The following is a 21,984-nucleotide window of genomic DNA, read 5'->3' as shown; positions in this document are numbered from 1 at the left end:
TAATGTAGTCGTTTCACTATTGATAATCAGCAAACAATTGTGAGAGTGCTCTTTTCCCCTCCCCTTGAACAGCTGTGGGAGGATAAAAATATAAATTGTAGGAATTAATAATTGGCTAGTCTGTTCTATAACAGTCTGGCAACGATCAAACACAATCTCTGGAGATTGTGAGCAAATCTTTGCTCTGGAGAGCAAATCTAAAACTGTTTTCTTAATTGGATTTATAAATTTAAACAAAATAGATACCCTGTAGTATGTTTAGATTATAAAGTAGAGAAAACAGGTATTTAAAAATATAGGCCATATATTTAGAAACAGAAGGAAGGTCACATGACTCAAATCTTTAAAGGTGACTTTCTGAATTGCAGCTAAACATCCACTGGTTAACTGGGGGAGACTGACTTAGAGGTCAAAGACAAGGCTTTATCATTAAGGGCAGATTTGATGGATCCAGGCACCAGATAAGATGTCCCTTGATAACTCTACTTAAGCAGCAGGTTTGAGATTTTCATTACTAACACATATACATTAACAAATAACTATGTTACTGTAAAATTACAATGAAAATAATAATTCTTAAAAGCCTTAGAGAAAAAAAAGCAAACTAAAATCAATTTTTTGGTTTTACATTATAGTATTTCTTCAAAGTAATCTAACACAATGTCTTTCTTTTTCTTTCTTCTTCTTTTTTTTTTTTTTGAGTTGAGGGGGCTGGCAAATCTCTGGGTTAATCTTATATCACTAATTATTTCACTGTTCTGTGTTTTGACGTCATGTTCTTTTTAAGTCACAAAGATAAGATAGATAAGCAAAAGGCAAAAAAAGAATTCCCAAAGTTTATACTGATCACAAAATTTTAATAACATTAAGGATTTTATTGGGGAAATAAAAGAGGATTTTATTGGGGAAATAAAAACAAAATTCTCCTGCCAATCCAGAAAACTTCTCCACAAAGGTAGAAGAGAAAGAAAACAATTTTATTATTGACCAAACGTCAAGCCAGAATGTGATACTCATCATAGGCAATCCACTAACAGTCTGGAAAAATAAAAAGAAATCTTGCCCATTTATACAGCCAAGCAGATACAACCTATTACCTACAAGTTCTCAAATAATTAGTTCTCAAGTAAGAGGATCGACAGCACTGTTTGTCACACACATTCATCCTAGATTCACCTGGTAATTAGGGTGGACATTTGTGTTTGTTAATTGATTTTATCCAAAGGAAAAATAAACTTCTCATATCTTTATGACAAGAGGTACTTTTGTAACTTGGAGGGAGAGGCCAGCCTAAGTCAGCTCCTAGCCTCCCACAGAATCTGGGAGGCAGGGGTTCTGTCTTTGATAATTACATTTGAAAGAGATGGTTCCTGTATTCCTGAAAAAGACATTTCTGGGTCCTGGCAAGAGGGTTATTTAGCTCCTAAAATAATTTACACACATTTCAAACAGAGAAAGCGTTTAAAATTACAAGTTTTCTAAAGAAAATGCTCTAAGGGGAGAGTCTCTTCCTTTATATTCTATAGGGAGGACTAAGTCTCTTTAATTTACATTTGCCCTTACAAGGTAAGTTTTGAAAATGGAAAGAGTAGAACAATGTTGAATAAAAAGAGTGCATTTTTGTGTGAGCAAATGTGTAAAAAGTTGATTTTTTTTAAAGGGAGCAGTGTGAAGTGTTGAGTGGAAAAAGAAATACATAATTACATAGAAGACAACATCTAAAAACTGAGCACTTCAGAGCAAAAAGATCCCCATTATGGTGAATAATTACAGAAAACTGAGTATGTAGTGTCCTTAAGAGAAAGTTCTTTACCATATTTCCCCCACAGGACTAGCTCTATAAATTGCACTTTTATAACTGACACTTCAAGTTTGTAGCTTACTACTGCTCTTCAGAGACATACTAGCTGCCATACTAAATTTTCCATTCTTTAAAAATTAAACATCAGTGTCAGACTATGTCTCGTTTTTTAAATTCCTTTTTTTCTAAATGACCTCATCTTTTAATTTTTATTTTCATAAATGTAATAAACTCCTGGTTAAAATGGTAGGATGAGCTAATACGCAAAGTCCCTCTACTTCAAGCTCATAGAAAGGCAGTGTGAAATACAACTAGAATATTAACTACATAGTTGAGTTTAAAAAATTGAAAAAGAAAGAAAATAAATGAAAATTCATAGATATCAAAGGGAAAAAAGGGAGGAAGAGGAGGAGAAGATGCATAGCCAGTGTTGAGCACAAGTGTACTGCTTAGCCAACAGCAATTCCACAACAGGCGGTCCACCCCGTGCACTGGAGCTTTAATGCCCTCACTGTGCACGTGCATGCGCATGCGTGTGTGTTTGTGTGTGTGTGTGTGTGTGTGTGTGTGTGTGTGTTTGAGGACAGGAAGTGGTGTCCAAGCTGCTGGACTCATGCTTATGGGGGATCTAAAACCCATGAGAGATTGAGTATACAAAACGACAATTGCCAGACCTAATATAAAAGTAGAACTCTCACCTACAACCTCGGTAGCAACCAGCCCAGGAAGCCTAACCACAGCTTCTGTAGCACTCACCCCAAACTGCCACAATTTGGTCAACAATTACCAGCTTTTCTAATTTTTTCTCCTCCCTTTATAACTCAGGACCAACTAGAAAAAGCCAAATATGCTCCCCAAACCAATCATATAAGATGCCCCGCATATAGCTAACCAGTCTCCAGCTTCCCCATGCAAATAACGTCCAGCTGGGGCATACCTGAAGCTTCTTTTTGAACTATAAAGCCTTTCTGCTCTCTGCCTGCCTCTGATTCTCTGCCAAATGCAAGTGATGGTGGCTGACTCCCTTGTTATAACAAGTCTAAATAGATAGTCTTTGCTTATTTTCTTTTGTTTGTACCCACACACTAAATGTCTTGGCGGAGGCAAATATGAATTCATCTCCAGGCACTTAGGAATACTGAACCACTCTGTTTATGCAGGACTCCATAAAAAATAACTTGCCGAGAAGATGGTGAGCCATTAAAAAAGCATTTAATATCAGCAAGTAAACAAAATTTCTGTGAGAAAGAAGAATTAAACAAGTAAATATAGATAATGGATTCTCTTCTCTTATATTCTATCAATTGTTTTGCTTCATATTTGGACCATGAGTGTTGTCTAGATTTTTTAAGGGAAATAATTATTTACATGTTGTTTTAATTTTTATGCTATTAACCATCAAACAAATAGAATTACCAGTGCCTTCCCCCTTGACTTGGCTGATCACCTACAATGCCACAGAGCCCATACCCTGGTAGATAAAAATTGATAGAATTTATAGTCTTAGGCTTCTATTTTTATCAAATATTTCTATGTGGTCTTGAAACACATATTGTATCTTTTCAGTGCTGCATTGAAGAGTGTATGTGTGTATATACATATATAATATATATACACACTGGTTAAATCTCAGCTTTTAGGACATTGTACCAGCTCATTGAAAAATGCTTTTTAAAAAAATCTCAAACATCAAAGAATTGAAACAACTAAATAGTTATCTTGAATGTAGGGGTTTTTGAAAGAAAGAAAGAGAAAGAGGAGAGAAAGAGAGAGAAAGAAAGAAAGAAAGAAAGAAAGAAAGAGAGAGAAAGAGAAAGAAAGAAAGAAAGAAAGAAAGAAAAGGAAAGAAAAGGAGAGAGGGAGGGAGGGAAGGAGGGCAGGAGGAAGGAAGGAAGGAAAGAAGAAAGGAAGGAAGGAAGAGGGAATTAGGGGAAGGCAAAAATTCTCTCCTCTCACTCTTCTGATACCTCTTTAGAAGTTCTCTTAACGGTAAACACACTGGAAACATACTCTAATTAAAAGAGAGCCTTAAAATATTAGGAGCACAGGCCACCTTTTTTTGACCTCTTCTGACTATGAAATCATGAAATCACAGCCTTCCTCACACAGGCATCTAAACATCTTGCTGCAAGGATCAGGCTATTTTAAAAAGTGAAACTACAGTTGAAAAAAAAATAACCCTCAGTTGACACCTGCTTAATAACATGATTTTGTTTGTCTTTGTAAAACATTTTAGAAAAATCATGTCCTTAAATGATTTTTATCAAAAGCATTTTAAAAACCTGGAAAGCAAGGCACAAAAATTAAAATCTGTCTTTAGGAAATATTGGCCTCCACAAAATCCAAATTTATAACCAATAGCAGCTTGAGGACTGCTGGCTTATTAGGAAAGAAAACAGACTGTAAAGTGAAAGAATTTTTTCCCCTTCCCGTTAAGCTGGCTTACTTCCTGAACTTTTGAAAAAGTTTTAATTATTTGGGGCTTTAATATCATCAAATGTTATAATAATACTTATCAGCAGCCTGTTTACAAACACATTCATAGGATCAGCTAAGGAGTGCCAATCATGGAACCTTGATTCTTCCAGGGCTGGGTCTATGTCTTGACTTGCCTCTAGGGGCCAGACCACTGTATACTGATTGTGTTCACTAAATGCTTACTTGATGAATTAATTAGTTACAAATTATTTCATTCACCTTTTTGTGGAGATGATTATCTGGGTTATGGTGATAAAGAGGTGAAACCTTGTTTATAGACCACCCGTTCCCATCAAGGCTGATTGGGGGAATGTGCGTCCTTGAAGTTCAGCTGAGTCCTTAGTTCCACCATATTCTTAGATAGACCCAACTATCTTAGCAGGATCCAACTCCATGCATCACTTGCCAAATTTAGGACTAGTAGTCCACCATTATCAACACTATTAAATATTCACTGTAACTGAGTTCCTCAGCTGTGCCCAGTTTTAACCCTCATTAATATATTTATCAAATACAAATTTTAATTCATGTATACTTTTTGTCTATTTCACTTCTTGAAGGAATTTTTTCCTGAAGTTTAGTACCTACTGTTTGAAATACGTGTGTTCCTTTTATTGGTCTAAAATATACTGGGGCAAGGAAGGGATGTGTAGGTGGTTGTTACAGAGTCACTCTTGTAAATCACAAAATCTCTGAATTTCTAAATTGGAAGGGACCTTTGAGCATTTAGAGAACATTTCTCCCCACGAGTTCTGGAGGATACCTTCAATGAATATGCATGTTAATTGGATAATTGGTGTTCGGAGAGAGGTTCAGACTGGGTGCCATGGGAGAGGCATTCAGTACAACCTGGTGGTTGAAGGAAGCCATGATGGAGCTGTCTTATGAAAGGGTAAGAGTAGACCAGGTGAAGCAAGGTAAAAGGTGCTCCAGGTAGATGGATCAGAAAAAGCCAACGCTGGTTGGAGTTGTACAACAATTTGGTGAGGGTTAGAAGGAGCAGGCATGGAGGAGAGGAAAGAACTACAAGTCACAAGGTAATGTAGAGGAGGGAAATAAATCCGGAAAAATGAGAAGGTCTGGTCAGGAAGGGAGTTTTGAGCTGTGATAAAAAAATGTGAACTAAACAGTGCTTCTCAAACTCTGGTGGAGGATAAGGGACACATTCTGAGAATTCTTAAATTTGTGTTTCATTCTGACGGAAAAAATGTTAAAGTATATTGCTACTTCTAAAGGTAACAAGACTTTAGTTTCTTAAGATGGGGCTCTACAAAATAAGGATTGAGGATAAATATCTGAGAAACATCAATGATTTATACATATCTTTCCTGAAGACTGTAAAATAATTCCCTATTCATGACAAAACTCCATCGTACATTATAACCACTGGTTCCCTTTTATCTACACTATTACTTGTTTAACCCATTAAGAACTCTAACATATATGTGAGTCACACTTTCACCTTGCAAAAACTATGTGGCCTTTCTACTTTAAATGTTCAATAAATGTATTACAGACATCAAGAAAAAATTTTTTATGCTATTACTTCTTTTTGTATATCTGGTGATTTTTACGTATCTATTCACACTTTTTGAAAGGGCTAGTGACTTTTTGGATTTTCTTCTTTACTATTATATGGAAAGAACTCCTTCCCATCTAGGTTTCTCCTTCCAGTAGGAATTCTGAGCAGGAGCTTTGTGAAACAAGGTAGTTTTCCCTTGATAGCTGTGGACTTTCCAAATATCTGAATGGAAAGCGTGTTTCCCAGGAACCTCAGTGTGGAATTAAGCCTCTTGTGTTCTTTGTTTGATGGGCAAGTTGGTTGTTTTTTGCTTTTCGCTTAGAGAAAAGATATGTCAGTTTTTCCCAGTCTGTGTCCAGTTTTGCCTCTGTTCTGCCTGGGAATGAGGGAAGGATGGGAGAGCAGAACGATTCAGTTGCCTTTGTTTGCATCCTTCCATGAGCTCTCATGGTCCAGCTCTGCTTCTCAGCTCGGTCCTCTGCAGGCACTTCTGACAGCAGCCCAGAGCCCCGTTGATGTTCTACTGGGCACACTGACTGCCATATACTCTGGAGATACTCTAAGTATATTCTAGGGATTTTGGCTTTGGAGTTTTCCATGTTCCTCTTCCATTCACACTCTTCATGAAATTTGATGAATTCTCTCTGAAGTTGTAGACCTAGTCACTATCTTCTCTACGTTGTTAGTAATTTCTTTCTTTCTGCACCTTAAGACTTCATTTTAGTGCAACTTTCAGTAAACAGGAAGGCAAATACATATGTGCTTAATCTTCATGAGCCAAAAATGCTTCATTATACCTAATTTTAATGCTGTATGTTGTAACTTAAAAAAGAATTTCCCTCCTCACTTTTTGATGTTCATGGTTACATTTTGTCTTAAAGTGTGTCAAAGAAAAATTGCACTGGATAAAGTGAAACAGGCAAGGAAGACTTTATTCAAGCCTATTGAAATAGGAGAGAAAGGCCAGAATGGAGTCTGAACACAACCCTGCTAAAACAAAAGGTGGGAGAAGTTTAGGAACTGGGGTTGGGGGTGGGGTCATAGGCCATCTGTGTTTGCTAATTGGCCTTATTCAAAGGAGAAGTAAACTTTCTCCTATCTTCATGCAGAAGGTAGTTTCACAGTGTGGATTGTGTTGCTCCCAAAAGTTAGGCTGTTGTCTTCCCACAGAAATGGGGAAATAGGGGTGCTACCTTCCTTGAAGTTTACATTTCAAGAGGTTAGCTCCCAGGTCCTTGAGAAACTCAGTCCTGGGTTGTAAAACTTAGAGTTTTTAAAAAAGATTTACATCTCAAATGGGCAGAGAAAGGATTGACAATTATAAGTTTTCAAAAGTAAATGCTCTATGAAAATGGAAGTCAGGGGCCAAGAATCAGGAAGAAGGCTGTCTAAAATTTAGTCAAGCTGAGGGGGACCTTAAGGCCATTTTGATCAAGTACAATAGATTTTCAGCTAGATTTCATTAACTTTCCTCCTAGACTAGGTCACTATTTAATGACTATGGAAACTATTTGGTAGGAAATCCTAAAGACTAGGACACCTTTCCTAATTCATTGCATTTGTTATACCCTAGGCAGCCATTTCACTTGTATCATTCAAGGAATGCAGTTCGCAAACCAAATAGTACACTCTTTAAAATCTGGCTTGTTTTCATTCGATTTCATTTTGTTCTGTATTAGAAAAATGTCCTTGAAATAAACAAAACTATGTAGAATATTTTATAGGCTGCCATGATTCATAGTTATTGAGAAGATTTAGTAAATTATAATGGGATGTGTGTTCAATATCAATCAGAATCTCAAAGATTGCGAATTACTAATCACATATACAATAGGAGATAAGTATCACATTAAACGTCAAAAATTTAGTAGCATGTTAAGACAGCTCATTTGTGCAATATAAAATAAGTAAGATTTAATTGGTGCAAGAGATTTATTTTTGTAAAATAAAATAGGATTATACAACTGACAAATTATTTAAAGATTTTAGTTTGGAATAGATATCCAACATCTATGTGACAGAAGTGTTCTGGGAAGCTCTTGGTACTTTTGTTTTATTATCTGACTGCCCTTTCACTGCTTAGGTTGATCAAATAACAAAATTAATTAGAATTTTTAGAGTTTGGGTAGCTATAATTCAAGGAAATTCTACCTCAGACTTCTATGAATAAATAGGCAATAATTCATATACAGGAGTGTGACATTTAATGACTGTCAAATGTTTACCCTTGAGTGTGTTATTGACTTTAATTATTTTCTGTTTTTGTGGTGAAGTTATATAACCTGTGTGGATGTAGGCATCAGATAAATTAACATTATCTTGTAAGGAAACAAATAAAACTATTTAAGTTGTCAGATGTTGGTAAAACTGTTAAGCAACTGAAGTTTGAAGTAACCAGTGTTTTATCTAAAATATGCTTCGTCTCCCCCACGCTGAACCCCCAGAGAAGTTGGGAATACAGAACTGGAGGGGGAGGTCTCCCGGAATCCATTTCCTCCATCCCTTTGCCTGTAGAAAGATTTTGTATCATCTTTATCACTAAGACAGTCTTATCCAGTCTTGTATCTTCTCTTTGAATACTATTTTTACTAACACACACACACATAAACACACAAAACTTGAAACTAACACAAAGAACTGAAAGATCTATAGTTTATGATCATGGCCACACGTTGAATCATTGAATAGAGATCCTAATCTGTCATAACAACTTTACAGGGTTTTAAGGATTATATTTGTTAATTTAAAGAAAAATGCTTTCTGAACTGTAAAGCACTGTATAAATATAAGGCATTGTCATTAAAGCTGAATTTACTAAACATAAACTTCTGAAATTATAATCTTTATACTAATCCCTTATGTTTACAATGGTATGCTTATCCACTTCAGTACATGCAAACCAAGCCTTGGACTACAACAATGACATATCAACTGACCACAGAATATCTTGCTAGCTACTTACAAGCTAATTCATAATTTATTGAGACTTAACCTTCTCTGGGAGCTGCACATCCTGTCTTATCATTATAATCCATGTTTGTGGACCATCCTGATACACCAGGATTGCTATTCCCATTCCTCTGTGTACTATTCCTATCAAATCACACTGAGGAGATGATGGTCAAAAGGTTACATTCATATGACTTTAAGAAGTGACTGAAACACTTATTTTATTACTCCAAGTTAGATAAATATTTAGCTATACCTATCAGCAAACAAAATGTTTGAGGAACAAAGAAATTCTTCCCAAGATTACAAGGATCTTTTTGACTTTGTTCAAATACTCTAAAACACACAAAATTTGAGCTATTTATTGCTTTGATATATTGGTCACTTAATCAAATGAGTAGTAAAGAAAACATGAGTATGGTTGGCAGAATGATAGCACCTCATAGATGTGCACACCCTAATCTCTGGAATCTGTGAATATGTTACATGGCAAAAGGGACTTTACAGACATAATTAAGGTAACAGACCTTAAAACAAGCAGAACAGACAAAAGGTAGGATAAAAGGATTCAAAGCTCTGCTACCAGCTCTGAGATGAAGAAATCCACATTCAAGGAGAGAAGAGAGGCCTCTAGGCGCTCAGGACAGCTGAAAGCTGACAGGGACTTAAGTTCTACAACTACAAGGAACTGGATTCCTCCAACAACTTGGATGAATCTGAGAGTGGATTCTTTCCCTAAGCCTCTAGTAATAAATACAGCCTTACTAACCTGAGACCTGTGTTGAACTTCTGGCCTCCAGTCCTGTGAAAATAAATTTGTGTTGTTTTAAACTGCTCAATTTGTGGGAAATTGCTAAGGCAGCAAAAGAAAATCAATACAAGGAGAAAGTTTCACAAGGAATAGAGGCCATTGTTTCTTGATGTACACACACATTCATTTATTCAATCAATGAGTTTTACTGAAAGCCATAGAAGAGTCAGGTACTGCACAGTGTTATAACTTGGTATTAGAACTAAGGGAATAGGAAACATAGGCCAGCTTCCTGAAATAAGCAGAATTAGGATGTAGATTATGTATGATGGTAGCAATTTGCAGCAATAGTATTTATTCTACAAAAATGCAGTTTACTTTCACAGATTAATTATATAAGGAGGAAAAAGAGGTAGGAAAGGGAAAATGAGGAAGAAAAGAAAAAGAGAAGAAAAGTGAAATACTTAAATACTATTTTGTCTGTATGTAAGATACATTAATTTGCCATGTAACACTTAGATGCGTGGAATTGCATTCCTTTCTTGTCTTGAAGAAATCTGCGACTTAAAAAGCAATTGACAGCATAGATGATACATATTCATAATTATCATGGGATCCTCTGCATTTCTTTTTTTCAAATTTTATGTTTGTATTTTTCAAAGTGGGTCCAAGTGAACTTTTTTTTTTTTTTAGTATATCCATAGGGCAAATTCCTAGAGGCTAGCCGCTTTCAGTTTACTTTGAAAAATATACTTCTGGAATTTTTATGATATTTATATAATTTAAACTACTTAATGACAGGGTTTTACCTATAAAGGAGTTCTCATTTGCATTTACTTAAGCTGAAAAGAAATTATTGAGGTTCGATAAAAAAGAAAATAAGACTCTCAGCCCACTTTAATCCATATACATTTTTTTCTTTTGTTTGTCCCTTGCTTGTCCCCCTATCAGCTTCTCATTTTCAGTACTTGAAAAATAATTTTTTTCTATTTTATTTACTTAGTTATTAACAGCAGAACGAGGGATAAAGTAATAGTTATTGTCTTTCCTGATGCCCTTCCATTATTAATAATAACTATGTTTAGATGTAACTAGCTCATAGAATGGTTGTATATTTTTGTTTTACTCTCTACTGTAAAGAGGTTTGCCATCTTATCTGGGTTTTAAACTCCTGTAGCAAAACTGGTTCTTGAGATTGTGATGTATAAAACCATAATGATAATATCATAATAACTATGTTGGTCTTTCTTTCTCTAGATGCCAGTACTATATAACTTATCTTCCAAAATTTTCTCCTGCAACTTTTAGAATTTGATTTTTTTTTTTTTTTGGCAAAAAAACAAGCAAAAGTAGATGAGCAATTCCTAAATACAATCAGTTTACTACAAATAATATTTTAGTTTTGAAAACTCAGTCTATAAAACCTATTGCTTATGTCTAAATTTTTTCAAAAAGTCCTGTGATTTTATTAGGAATATCTCATCATGAGAAAAAAATCCATTATTGGATTTTTACTACATACAGAGTAAAATAAATTTTGTTGATATTTCTTTTAAGATTAGGCATTGGGGTATTTGAAGAGTTGGGGTGGAATTTCTGGAGAGGGAAATGCAATGTAATTAATTCTAATAAAACATATTTCTTCCCTTCTCAACTCTACCCACCATGACTGGACCTCCAGGTTCACCCAAAGACTTCCAGGTTCACTCTTCCATGTTACTTACTGCTCAAAATTGGTTGTCAATAGTGGGCAGGGGGTGCTGGTGGTGGTGGTGGTGGTGGTGGTGATAGTCTTCTGGGTGGAGGACAACTTTTTTTGTCTGGAGCCATTAACTTTTTTCAATACCAAAAAAAGAAAAGAAAGCTAAAACTCAACACAATGGTTGCTTTAACATTTTGGGATGGGATAGGACAAAAGCTTCTTTTTCTTTTAAGTATCTTCAGTCTATGAAGAAAAAACAAAACATAACTGGATCTACCTAACAGGTCAACACACTTAAACTAAAACCTGAAGACAAGTATCCATTCATTTAGTGTGTCACATAATCAAATACAGCACTTGGAACATAACAAAAGTTCGTTAAAAATAACTGATACTTAAATGATACTAAAAAGCCTGAAAATGTCATTTGAACATAGATGCAAATAACCTTTACTGAGCACCTGCTATGCACACTGGATATGGAAGAAGAAGACTGTCTTTTAAAATGTTATGCTCTATTGGAATATACATATAAGTTAATAGATGATCATTTTATGATGGAGATTTACAATGAGAGCTTTGGGGACATAAAAGAGAGAGAAATACAAGTGAAGTTGGAGATAAAATACAGCTTCTTGAAGCAGATAGGTAGGCCAATAAAGAGGATGGAGGGAGAGAACGACAGTGCTGTTTTAGGAGTTTAACATGCAAGGTATGAAGCAAGAAAAAGCCTAGGGAGTTTGGGAAATGCGAATATTTCAATATAGGAGGAGCCCAAAGAATAGAGAACTAATTCTATACTTCACATGGTGTATTAATTATTTCAAAATCATAATATTGGTAAAGTGGGATATTTGTGATCGACTTATTTAATAGATTTGTCACACTTGTTCCATTTTTATATTGGTTTTCTTCACAAAGAATTAAGGTGGATTTGGTCAGTGATGTGTAGCATCTACTCACATTACCTACGCTGAAAGCATAAAGCTAAAAACGTTTTCACTTGAGCCTTGGAAGGCGGAAATGAAACAGAGGCAATCCTCTTGCTATGTGAGCTCTTTTCTCCTAGAAAACCAGGATGTGGAGTTGGTTTTGCCTGAAGCAGTTTTCCAATGGACCAATTTAGACTGTGCAAGTCAGTGGGTCAGGATCAGCGTCTCGTGTCCATGACCAGCTTGTGTGTTTCAAAATACACTTGTGCCTGTGGTGGCCGTGGCTCTCTGATTCCAGCTTTCCAAAGAGTAGAGAGAGGATATGCTTGGTAATGCAGTCAAGCCAATGGCAACTTCCTAATAACTCGTAACTAATAGCTCTGATTAGACAGAGGTTGTAGCTCCCCTGGAAAGTGGAGTCTGTCTTAAGAGTCCTCCTGAGAATCCTATTCTTTGATCATTTCTTCCAGCCCTTCCAACGGTTTCATAAGCAAGTCATCCTTCTATTAAAATATTCTTAAAATATCTTACAGTGGTTTCTGCTTCCTACGTGAACTCAACCAGTTTCATTGCCATTACCCAAGACCTAGGAAGCAATATTCTTGGACCAAACTATTAGCACACACCAGTTCAAATGAGGATAAGTAACAGAGATAAACAAAACACATTTAAAGTGGTTCTACTTGTAGGTGAAATTGGTTTAAGCTATGAATCTGGAACTCTGTTTATAGGAGGGAATCATTTAAAGTTGTATTTTCTTTATTCCTTAGAGAGGGATTATGCCAGTCTCTGCATGCCTTACCAAACAGAAGGTACTTTCATTTTTATATTAATATAGGACATGATACCCAAAACCTTAAACCTCTAGAATATGAAATTAGAGATTTAATTAAATCAATTCATCTTTATCTGTGTCTGACTCTACATGGTATATTTAATAGTGATACCAAAGATATAGAAAAGGGAGATCTTACTTAAACAAATAGAATGTTGTCAACATTTTCCTCAAAAATAGTAGGTAAACTAGGCCAGTATTTCAATTGTTGATACATGAAATGATAGTAATTAACTATGCTTCAGGTAATGGCTATAACCAGACATGCTCTACATATTGAATTTTTTTCAGGCATATTGTGATACAGATACGTAGAGAATTTAAATATAGTATTCAAGTGGGAGAAGGTATGCTGATCAATTCCCTGAAGAAATATGTAGCTGAGATATAGGATAATGTTGGGAACTTATTCAGATCTGTAAGAGGAAATTAACCTGCACCATGAAGCATGTAGCATCACTAATAAAGTAGAAAGTAGCCTGATCAAAATGAATGATGTCAGATGCCCTGCAGGCACCAAAGTGAAAGCAGGTTGTCCCTTGGAGCAGAGCCTCCCACTTCTAGCTGGAAGCAGGTAAAGACCTCTTTAGCTTTAGCATTTGCACAATATTTCAAATAGAGAAGAAAAAGCTGCCAGTTACAGCTCTCAAGTAGGAACAAGAATGTGGTAAGAGGATACGATTATTTTCAATAAGTAAACAGAGCAGCTGAAAGCCTATTGTTTCTAAAAAATTATGAAAACACAGAGAAGATAAACCATTGACCTCTCCTCTATGCGTTCATCAATGGGAATACAAATATTACTGTTTTAATAAGTTCACAGTAGTACTGTTTATTCATCCATTCATTTAGCAAACAAATATATCTTCTATGTGTAATGCCCTGTGTAACATAATGAAAGTAGAAACAAAGAGACCAAAACATATAAGAACATGAGAACCACCTTAAGTAAAGTACATGCAACACTAGTGTGTGACATGGGGACAGACATTAAACAAGTAAAAATTACACAAGGACAAACTATGTACTATGAAGAAAATGAAAAGTCTGCAGAGTTATGGGACAGAACCCTAGGGAATTTCAGTGTATAGAGTTTGTAAAAAGAGAGGGAAAATGTCAGAGAAGAATAACAATGAGAGTCTGATGCTACAGAGTTCTAGAGAGAAGAAATGTTTTTAGGAACAAGAGGTCAAGAGTATTGAATGTTGCATTCGTGTAAGATGTAGGTAGAAAAGGAGAACACTGGATTTAGCAGCTTGGAGGTCACTGTGGCCTTGCTTGGATTGTTATTTGTAGGTGAGAGAAAAGATTTAGCATCTAATAATTTCTTTTTTCTCAATAATGTGTGAGGCAAGCTCATGAGCTGAGATGGCAGAAGGCGGGTAGGATAACACATATTTGGAGAAAGAAGAAGATGTTATATAATCTTCTCAAGAATTAGAAAGAGAGTTGGCTACTTTATATATAGTAGAATGATCAGACAGTGCTGCAGCTTGTTTGAATCTTAGGATACTGAACGTTAAGTAAAACTAGTGTGTTGGCTTGAGTGTGTGATTCAGCTGCTTGGTCAGAGGTCCAGGGAAGGCTTGTTTTTGAGTTTGTAGGGGAGGAAAAAGTCTCCTCTGACCTCTTAAAATCTCCAGCTGGGCCTAAGAGTTAAACTGACATAAAACAGATTAACAGGAGGAGAGCACATACATTTTATTTATATGTACATGTCCATGGAGGTCTTCACAAGAGAATGAAGACCTGAAGAAGTAACCATAGCAGGAAGCTTTTATATCTTTTAGAAAAAGAGACAATACATTTGTGAAGGATTGAAAAGAAAAAGTGGTTTGGGCTAGGCGTAGTAAATGGTGAAGAAGTAACTAGGACGATAACGGTTAGTTTACCGAGGTTTTTGTACAAGTTTCTTGGCCCCTAACTCCCCATCTCTGGTGATAAAAGTGTCTTCTTTTCTCTTGGTACAGGGAGGGTGATTTTCACATGGGCATTTACTCTTCTGCTTTCAGGAAGAAAAAGGAGGTTCAGAGTATCCTTCTTGCATCTGATGTTTCTTAAGTGTCTTTAGTTCAAAATAATTCAAAGTGGCATATTTTGGAGTGACATATTTTTGTTTCCTTCAGGTCCATTCAGAGTTGGGATTTTGGAAAGCTAATATGATGATGAGGGGGCAGGACGTGGATTCAAGAACACATTGAAGAGTAATTCATTGAGGATTCATAGAGTTTAAGCTGCTCAGTAAAGAAGCTAAGGTGAGGAAATGATATGGATGGATTATTAGCAAACGGTAGGATTAACTGATGGGGGATAGAATGTGACAGGCATAGTAGAAGAGTTGAACTGAGAGTACTTGAAAAACCAAACTAAAAGGAAAGAGATTGCTTTTTTAAAGGCTGGGTTTTTGCATTTAAAATTTTGAAGATGAGGTCAAGTTTTTGATGATTATGGTTGTCCTGAGTATCATTATAAGAGAAGATAGATGAAGAAAATTGGGGGGAAATGTCATTAGATATAAGTAAGCAAAGAAACTGAAATATTAAGTGTTGTCTAAAATAACTATGTGGGTATTGATGTTGCCAAGAATTATAACAGCAACTGTGGGAAAGTAAAACTTTGAGTCAAGAGCTAAGTTTTGACTGAGTAAATGGGAGTCAGCAAGAGATTTGTATATCATGGAAACAAGGAAGATGAGTAAATGGTTCATCTAAATGGTATAAGTCTCAAAGAAATGGAACTAATTTTTAGCTCTGGAAGATAGGAGGGACTTAATCCTCTGATAGTTACAATAAGGTAAAAGATGACAGCTATTCATTTCCCATGGAAATGTGGTATAAAATAAAATAAATAGCACCAGATTTGGAGGGCCACAAAGGGAGTGGGAGAATTCAGGGCACACTCAGGTTTCTTTAAGGGCAAAGAGATAAAGCAAAAGTTCTGAGAAGAGTTTCAGGATGCAAGAAAATTTACTTAACACTTACATTAAGTTCCAAAGACAAAGAACCATAGTTTAGGAGGCAGGGATTAGGAACTGCGTCAGATTAGCAGAGAGCAGTTGTGAGGTGAGAACTCAGGTCATGATGGATGTCTTGAGGCATAGGAAAGCAGGGATATGCAACTCTGTCGGGATTGGTCCTGTTCCACATTGAAGCTGGGTGGTCATTTCTAGTTCCATGGATGCTAACAATTTACCTTGTATAATAGTGACATGCAGGAGTGTTTTACACCCAAACGTTACTCAGAGGTGGCTGCCTCTTCAGGCAACATGGAGTTGGGTGACAGAGGAGGAGCTATTCTTACTCTCTTGTCGATTATTACATCCCATCTGTCACTATACTTGTCTTACACATTGTCTCATCTTCTCCCCAGAGTATAGCACTGCCTTAGGACAGTAACCTGACTTATTTATCTTTCTGTGTTGCATTTTGCCTGCTCTTCCAGAAGCATGCAATGAACAATTTGGGTACTGAATTAAGTCTGAGACATAGAGATTATATGATACAGTGCTCCCTATTTAAACTTTTCTTTCCACTTAAAGGGTGACTTTAAATTTTAAATCCAAGTTATTCATGCACATATTTTAAAGAGGCACCTACTTCTATGAAGCTTGTTAAAACAATGATCTCCAGAATACTTCCCCTTCTTCAATGACCCACACTTCATTTAATGGATTCTTTTGCATTTACCTTCATGTCTCAAGTTATTTAGTTACATTTTGATGTTATTTACTTTTAAAAATCATCTATTAGGTTTGAGATGATTTGGAGCTAACTTTTTGACTCAGTCAAAAATTGAGAAATAAAAATGCCTACTCCATAGTTAAAAAATATACTTGCAGTTTTATTTTTTTTCTTCTTAAAATATAAACACACACACACAGACACACACACTTACATATAGTCACACCTACCCCTCAGAATAACATTAAACCCAAACACTTTATACTGACATTTGGACTTTCAAACACAGTTTTTCAATAGTCTTGATCTAAGATGCATGGAAGTGAGATAATAGTCTGAAGCTACATGTCCATTTCAAAACTGAATTTTCACTAAATGTCACAGTGCAGCTCTCTGCTATTTTTTTTAGAGTGAGTATATTGGTTCCCAGAAGGAAAGTATATTTATAGAAAACCATACCCAGTAACTCAAGGGTAATGCTGTACCGGCTTTAAACCTGAAAGATTTCTATCCTGCTACACATTCCCCTTTGTAATTTAAATGCAACCAGGTGCATATAACAGTCAAAGAAGTAGATTCATGTGCTAAAGTGGTCTAAATTTACTCGGTTTGAAGTTTATGCATAATTAGTTACAGCATTTTGCATGCGAGCAATAAAAATACTCTGGGGTTCTAAACAGTCACATTTCTGGTAGGAAAATGTAACATTGTGCTTTCAAAGCAAGGAGTACAGGTGTGTGTGTGTGTGTGTGTGTGTGAGAGAGAGAGTGTATACATACTAACTGTTGTTTCTAGGTGGTAGTATTATAAGTGACTCATGCTTTCAATTTTGTGTTATTTATAGAAATATATGTATTTCTACAATAAATATGTGGTACTTTAAAAATCAGAAATAGTACATGGATATTTTTAGACTCACTGACTGAGAAAAATCTGTGGATACTTCATAAGAAAATATTCAATAGGTTTTGGATATTTGGATCTGAATCTCAGAGGTGAGATCAGTTTTGGAAATATAGACTCTGGAATCACCACTGCATAAATGTTAAAACTGTAGGTTATGTGAGGCCACTCAGTGGTGTCAGTGTAAAATAGGAAGAGGAGGGGCCAAGAAGATGAAGCTAGCCTGGAGAAATACTACCATTTCCTAAGTGGAGCTAGAAAGAGAACAAATCTGGGACACTGAGAAAGAGCAGTCCAAAATATAAGGGAAAGTCTAGGAAATGTAGCCCTTTCTAGAATACAGGGAAATCTCAAATGTCACATAGAAGCTGATTAAATCTGGGAAAAGCATATTGATATATTGGTTTATCATTTAAGTAAGACATTTAAAAAGTTAAGTGGCATAGTGGAGTCAGAGTTGGGTTTTGGAAGTGTTGATGAGAGACTAGGAGTAGGACAAAGACAATGCATGTAGGTTACCATTTATTAGGAAGCCTCGGTGTAAAGGAAATAGGAAAATAATGTCAACAGGATTATATTATGAGGAGCAAAAAAGCAATTGAAAGAGACATTGAGAAAACAGAAATTAGTCACCTGGCATTTTCTTCCAAATTAGTTAAGGACAGACTAATTTGAAGAATGTTAATTAAATCAGCCATGGGATAGTAGCATGTTTGAAACTCCAAAGTGTGAATGTTAAAAATTAATTTTTGTATATTTCAGCAAAGCAGGTGCACATGGCAGTTACTGGAGGAGACCCTAATTGTGGAAACTTTGAAGACAATGTATAGAAATCAAATTTAACTTTTCCTCTGGGAACAGTTCTCCAACTTGAGAGACTTATAAGGATCATCTGGAGGACATGTGAAACACAGATATCTGGCTTCCACCCTACAAGTTTCTGATTCAGCGGTACAGAGGGCAGCCTGATATTCTGCATTTTCAACCAGCTCCTAGGTGATGTTGATACTTGGTCCAGAAGCCACACTTTGAAAACCATTGTGCTAAGGGATTCAATAAAAGCCATCAAAATTTAAGTGCCTTAGCTTTGCAAGTAGCTGAGTATGGAAATAGCAAAAAATAACAACAAAACAAATAACAGAGTGTGAAGAATAAAAATGTATGTGTAATGGAATAACACATTTAGAAATTTCTATACGTGTAAAACCTTCCTTTATTCTCTCTAAAATTGATATAGGTAGCCTCATGAGCCACCTTCCTCCAGACAGTGGGGAGAAAACTGAATTTTAATCTTATATGATATAATAGTTTAGTGTTTTCAAGTTAATTTTAAATCTCTTTAGGTAAAAATTCTAGGTCTCTTAAATTGATGCCTCCCTCCAGGGATCCTTTCTAAACAATATCTCCCTGTCCAAGGAATAGGTGTAGACTTAAACAAACTATGACAATTATGATGTTCATCATCACTTGATCTATGTGATGTAGTCAAAGATCCTTTTGATCTCTGATGTAGAATGTTCATTTAGTGAAAGGTCTAATGTGCAACTAGTTCCACCCTTGGGCATTTGCCTTGCATCTTCTGCTAAAATATGTGACTGACATAACATGTGTTCACATGTTTTGATGACTCTCAGTTTTGTTTGTATGGTTTGTCTGGTGCTCCCTGTCTGGGTGGCCTTATCATACCTTTCTATGGTTCTGAGATGTCTTTGAGTTTTGCTTTGTTGTCCATTGGACCATGGCTTCAGTTCACTGAACTGTCACCATGCTCTCAGTTTAGATATTTTCTGCCTCACCCCCCAGGCCATATAGATCTTCCAAACCCTTCCATGGCACAAGAAAGGAAAGAATAACTTGAGCTAAATTTATGTGACAGTCCACCAAGTTTGAGCTCAGGCAGAAGAAACAGAGAGTAGAGAGACTGAGGCCCCTCTCTAAGGCCCAGCCTCCCCAGCCACTCTCTGCTTCCTTTCTGGCAAAAATTTCAAATCCAGAAATGGGTGCATTGGGGCCTTTACATCTTATCTCCATGATATCGCCCTTTTCTCTTCTGGAAAATTCATTTGTGATATTTTTCAATGGGGTAAAAAATAAGAACAATAATTTTATTTAAAATATTCTATCTTAAAGCCTATTGTATTGCTGTATAATTGAGATGTCTTTTTTGAATGTCAGAAATTGCAACTCTTTCTCTTTGTAAGCTTGCTGGAATAATCCTTATCCCTTTCCAATGCTCTCTCTCCATCCCATGGCTGATGGATACATTACATTGACTAGATAGGAATCATTGACACAAAAATGAAAAGACAAAAGACAACTTGATATATTTAACCTATTATCCCATCATGTAAATAAGAGATGCAACATCATAACTGGAAGGCATGAATATATTAGCATTCTTTCCCCATATCAATACATTAAGAAATGTGAAGTCTCTAATTAAAACTATAGAAAATATATTTTCACCTCTAGCATTTTAATATAAAAGAGATGCAAAGACAAGGGAAATATATTAGAGAGAGTATTGGACAAACACTTATTTTTCTACCAAAGACACTGAGCTTGTCTCCAGTGGCTTATCTGTTATATATTTTTAATGCATCTGGCTTCTAGCAGAATCAGATGTACTGTTAAGCTATGAGACTTAAACTTATATGGGATCTTGAATGTTCACATCAATGTATTCCTCTGGTTATATGTTAATGTAAATTTTGCAAAGGTAAGATATATTTGTAGTATTTTTCTTAAACCCAGCATGCTAGATTAAAAGTGGCTTCAGATTTTATGCTAATCCTCCCATGGAGAAATGGAGATTAATTTTCCTCCTATTACATCTGAACTAATCTTACTAACTTGCCAGACCAATACAATGTGGAACCAGTCCCATTCTGGGATTTCTGGAGCTAGTTAATAAGAAGCTCTGCAGCTTTCTCCTAAGCCTTTTGGATGCTCGCTCTGTGGGAATTCAGCCACCATATACCATATCCAACTTCCCTGAAACCACCAAGCTGTGTGGAAGCTCAATCTAGCTACTTGGAGAGGCCACAAGGAAAGCAATGCTAGCTATTCATCATACCAGCTGATCCAGCCCTGGCACCTGATATGTGAGTGAAGAAGCCATCTTGGACATTCTAGCCCCAGCACACATCACGTAAAGAAACAGGTCCCAAGATGTACGGCCAAGCCAGCTCTTCCAGCCACCCCAGTCATCCAAGACACCTTAGCTGAGGTCTCAAACATCAGGGAGCAGAGATGGGCCATTGCTTCCTTTTCTAGAGGAAAATAATCTAAAGAAAAAAATAAAACAAAACAAAAACAAAACCCAAGAACGCTCATTTTTCCTTTTCTGGTTTCTGTAGAATTGTTGGTGACTATTTGCCTCTTTTGAATTAATAAAATGCCAATTAACCACTTTTAAGAGAATTATTCCATAAAAGTGTTCAATTGCTTGTAAACTAAATTTATATTCCTTTAACAAACAAAAACAGTGGTTGTAGAATTCCAGCCTAGCATTAAATATTATCAATCATATTAAAATCAAATGCCAGTCATGTTAAAACCAAAACAGACTTGTGGAGTGTATAAAGGATATTTCTGGGTAATGTTGATAGTATTTCTTAGTTTGGTTGCTGTTTAAACGTGTATACTCATAGTCATTGGGTTTGTTATGTTGTGCCCTTATGAGTTTTGCACTTTTCTCTCTGTATATTTTTTAAATAAAATGTTCAATAAGTAGCTCATATGATTTGCTCTATGGTTAATTATTTTTAATATAAAAAGACAAAATGAAGAGTGAAAGCCTCCTCTTCCTGCCTTATGTCCCTGTCACACCCCAATATTTCTCTACAGATATGATTTATTTTTAAAAATTTTGCAATTCCTTCCACAAAGAGAACATTTTTCATCACTCTCTTATCTATCTATATATCTACTTATACAGCCATCAATCGAATATCTATATAACAACCTATCTAGCCACCAATTTGATATATGCATAATGGATGATAATATATATATATATATTTGTATTTTGCTTTTAATTTATTTTTTGCTTGTTTAAATATCTCGCTAATCTTTCTGCAAATCTTTATAATAACTTTTCATCACATGACTGTACCATGATTTATTTTATCAGTTCTTTGTTGACAGTCACTTTGGTTGATTCCAGGTTTTGTCCGCTACAATCAATAACACCACGATTAACTTGAATTCAGCAATTAAACTGACGGAGACATATATACTCTACAACTTTTGGTTAGTCAAATTAACAGTTTTAATAACAGAATAAGTGAAAAAAATATATTTTTTATGTCTTTTGTATACTGAATGTTTGAGTCTCCTCAAAATTCATATGTTGAAACCCTAATGCTGATGTGATGGTATTTGGAGATGGGGCCTTTGGGAGATAATTAGGTCATGAGAGTGGAACCT

Source organism: Eubalaena glacialis, chromosome 16 (genome assembly GCF_028564815.1).
Source record: "Eubalaena glacialis isolate mEubGla1 chromosome 16, mEubGla1.1.hap2.+ XY, whole genome shotgun sequence".
Lineage (NCBI taxonomy): Eukaryota > Metazoa > Chordata > Mammalia > Artiodactyla > Balaenidae > Eubalaena > Eubalaena glacialis.
This window is presented reverse-complemented; position numbering follows the sequence as displayed.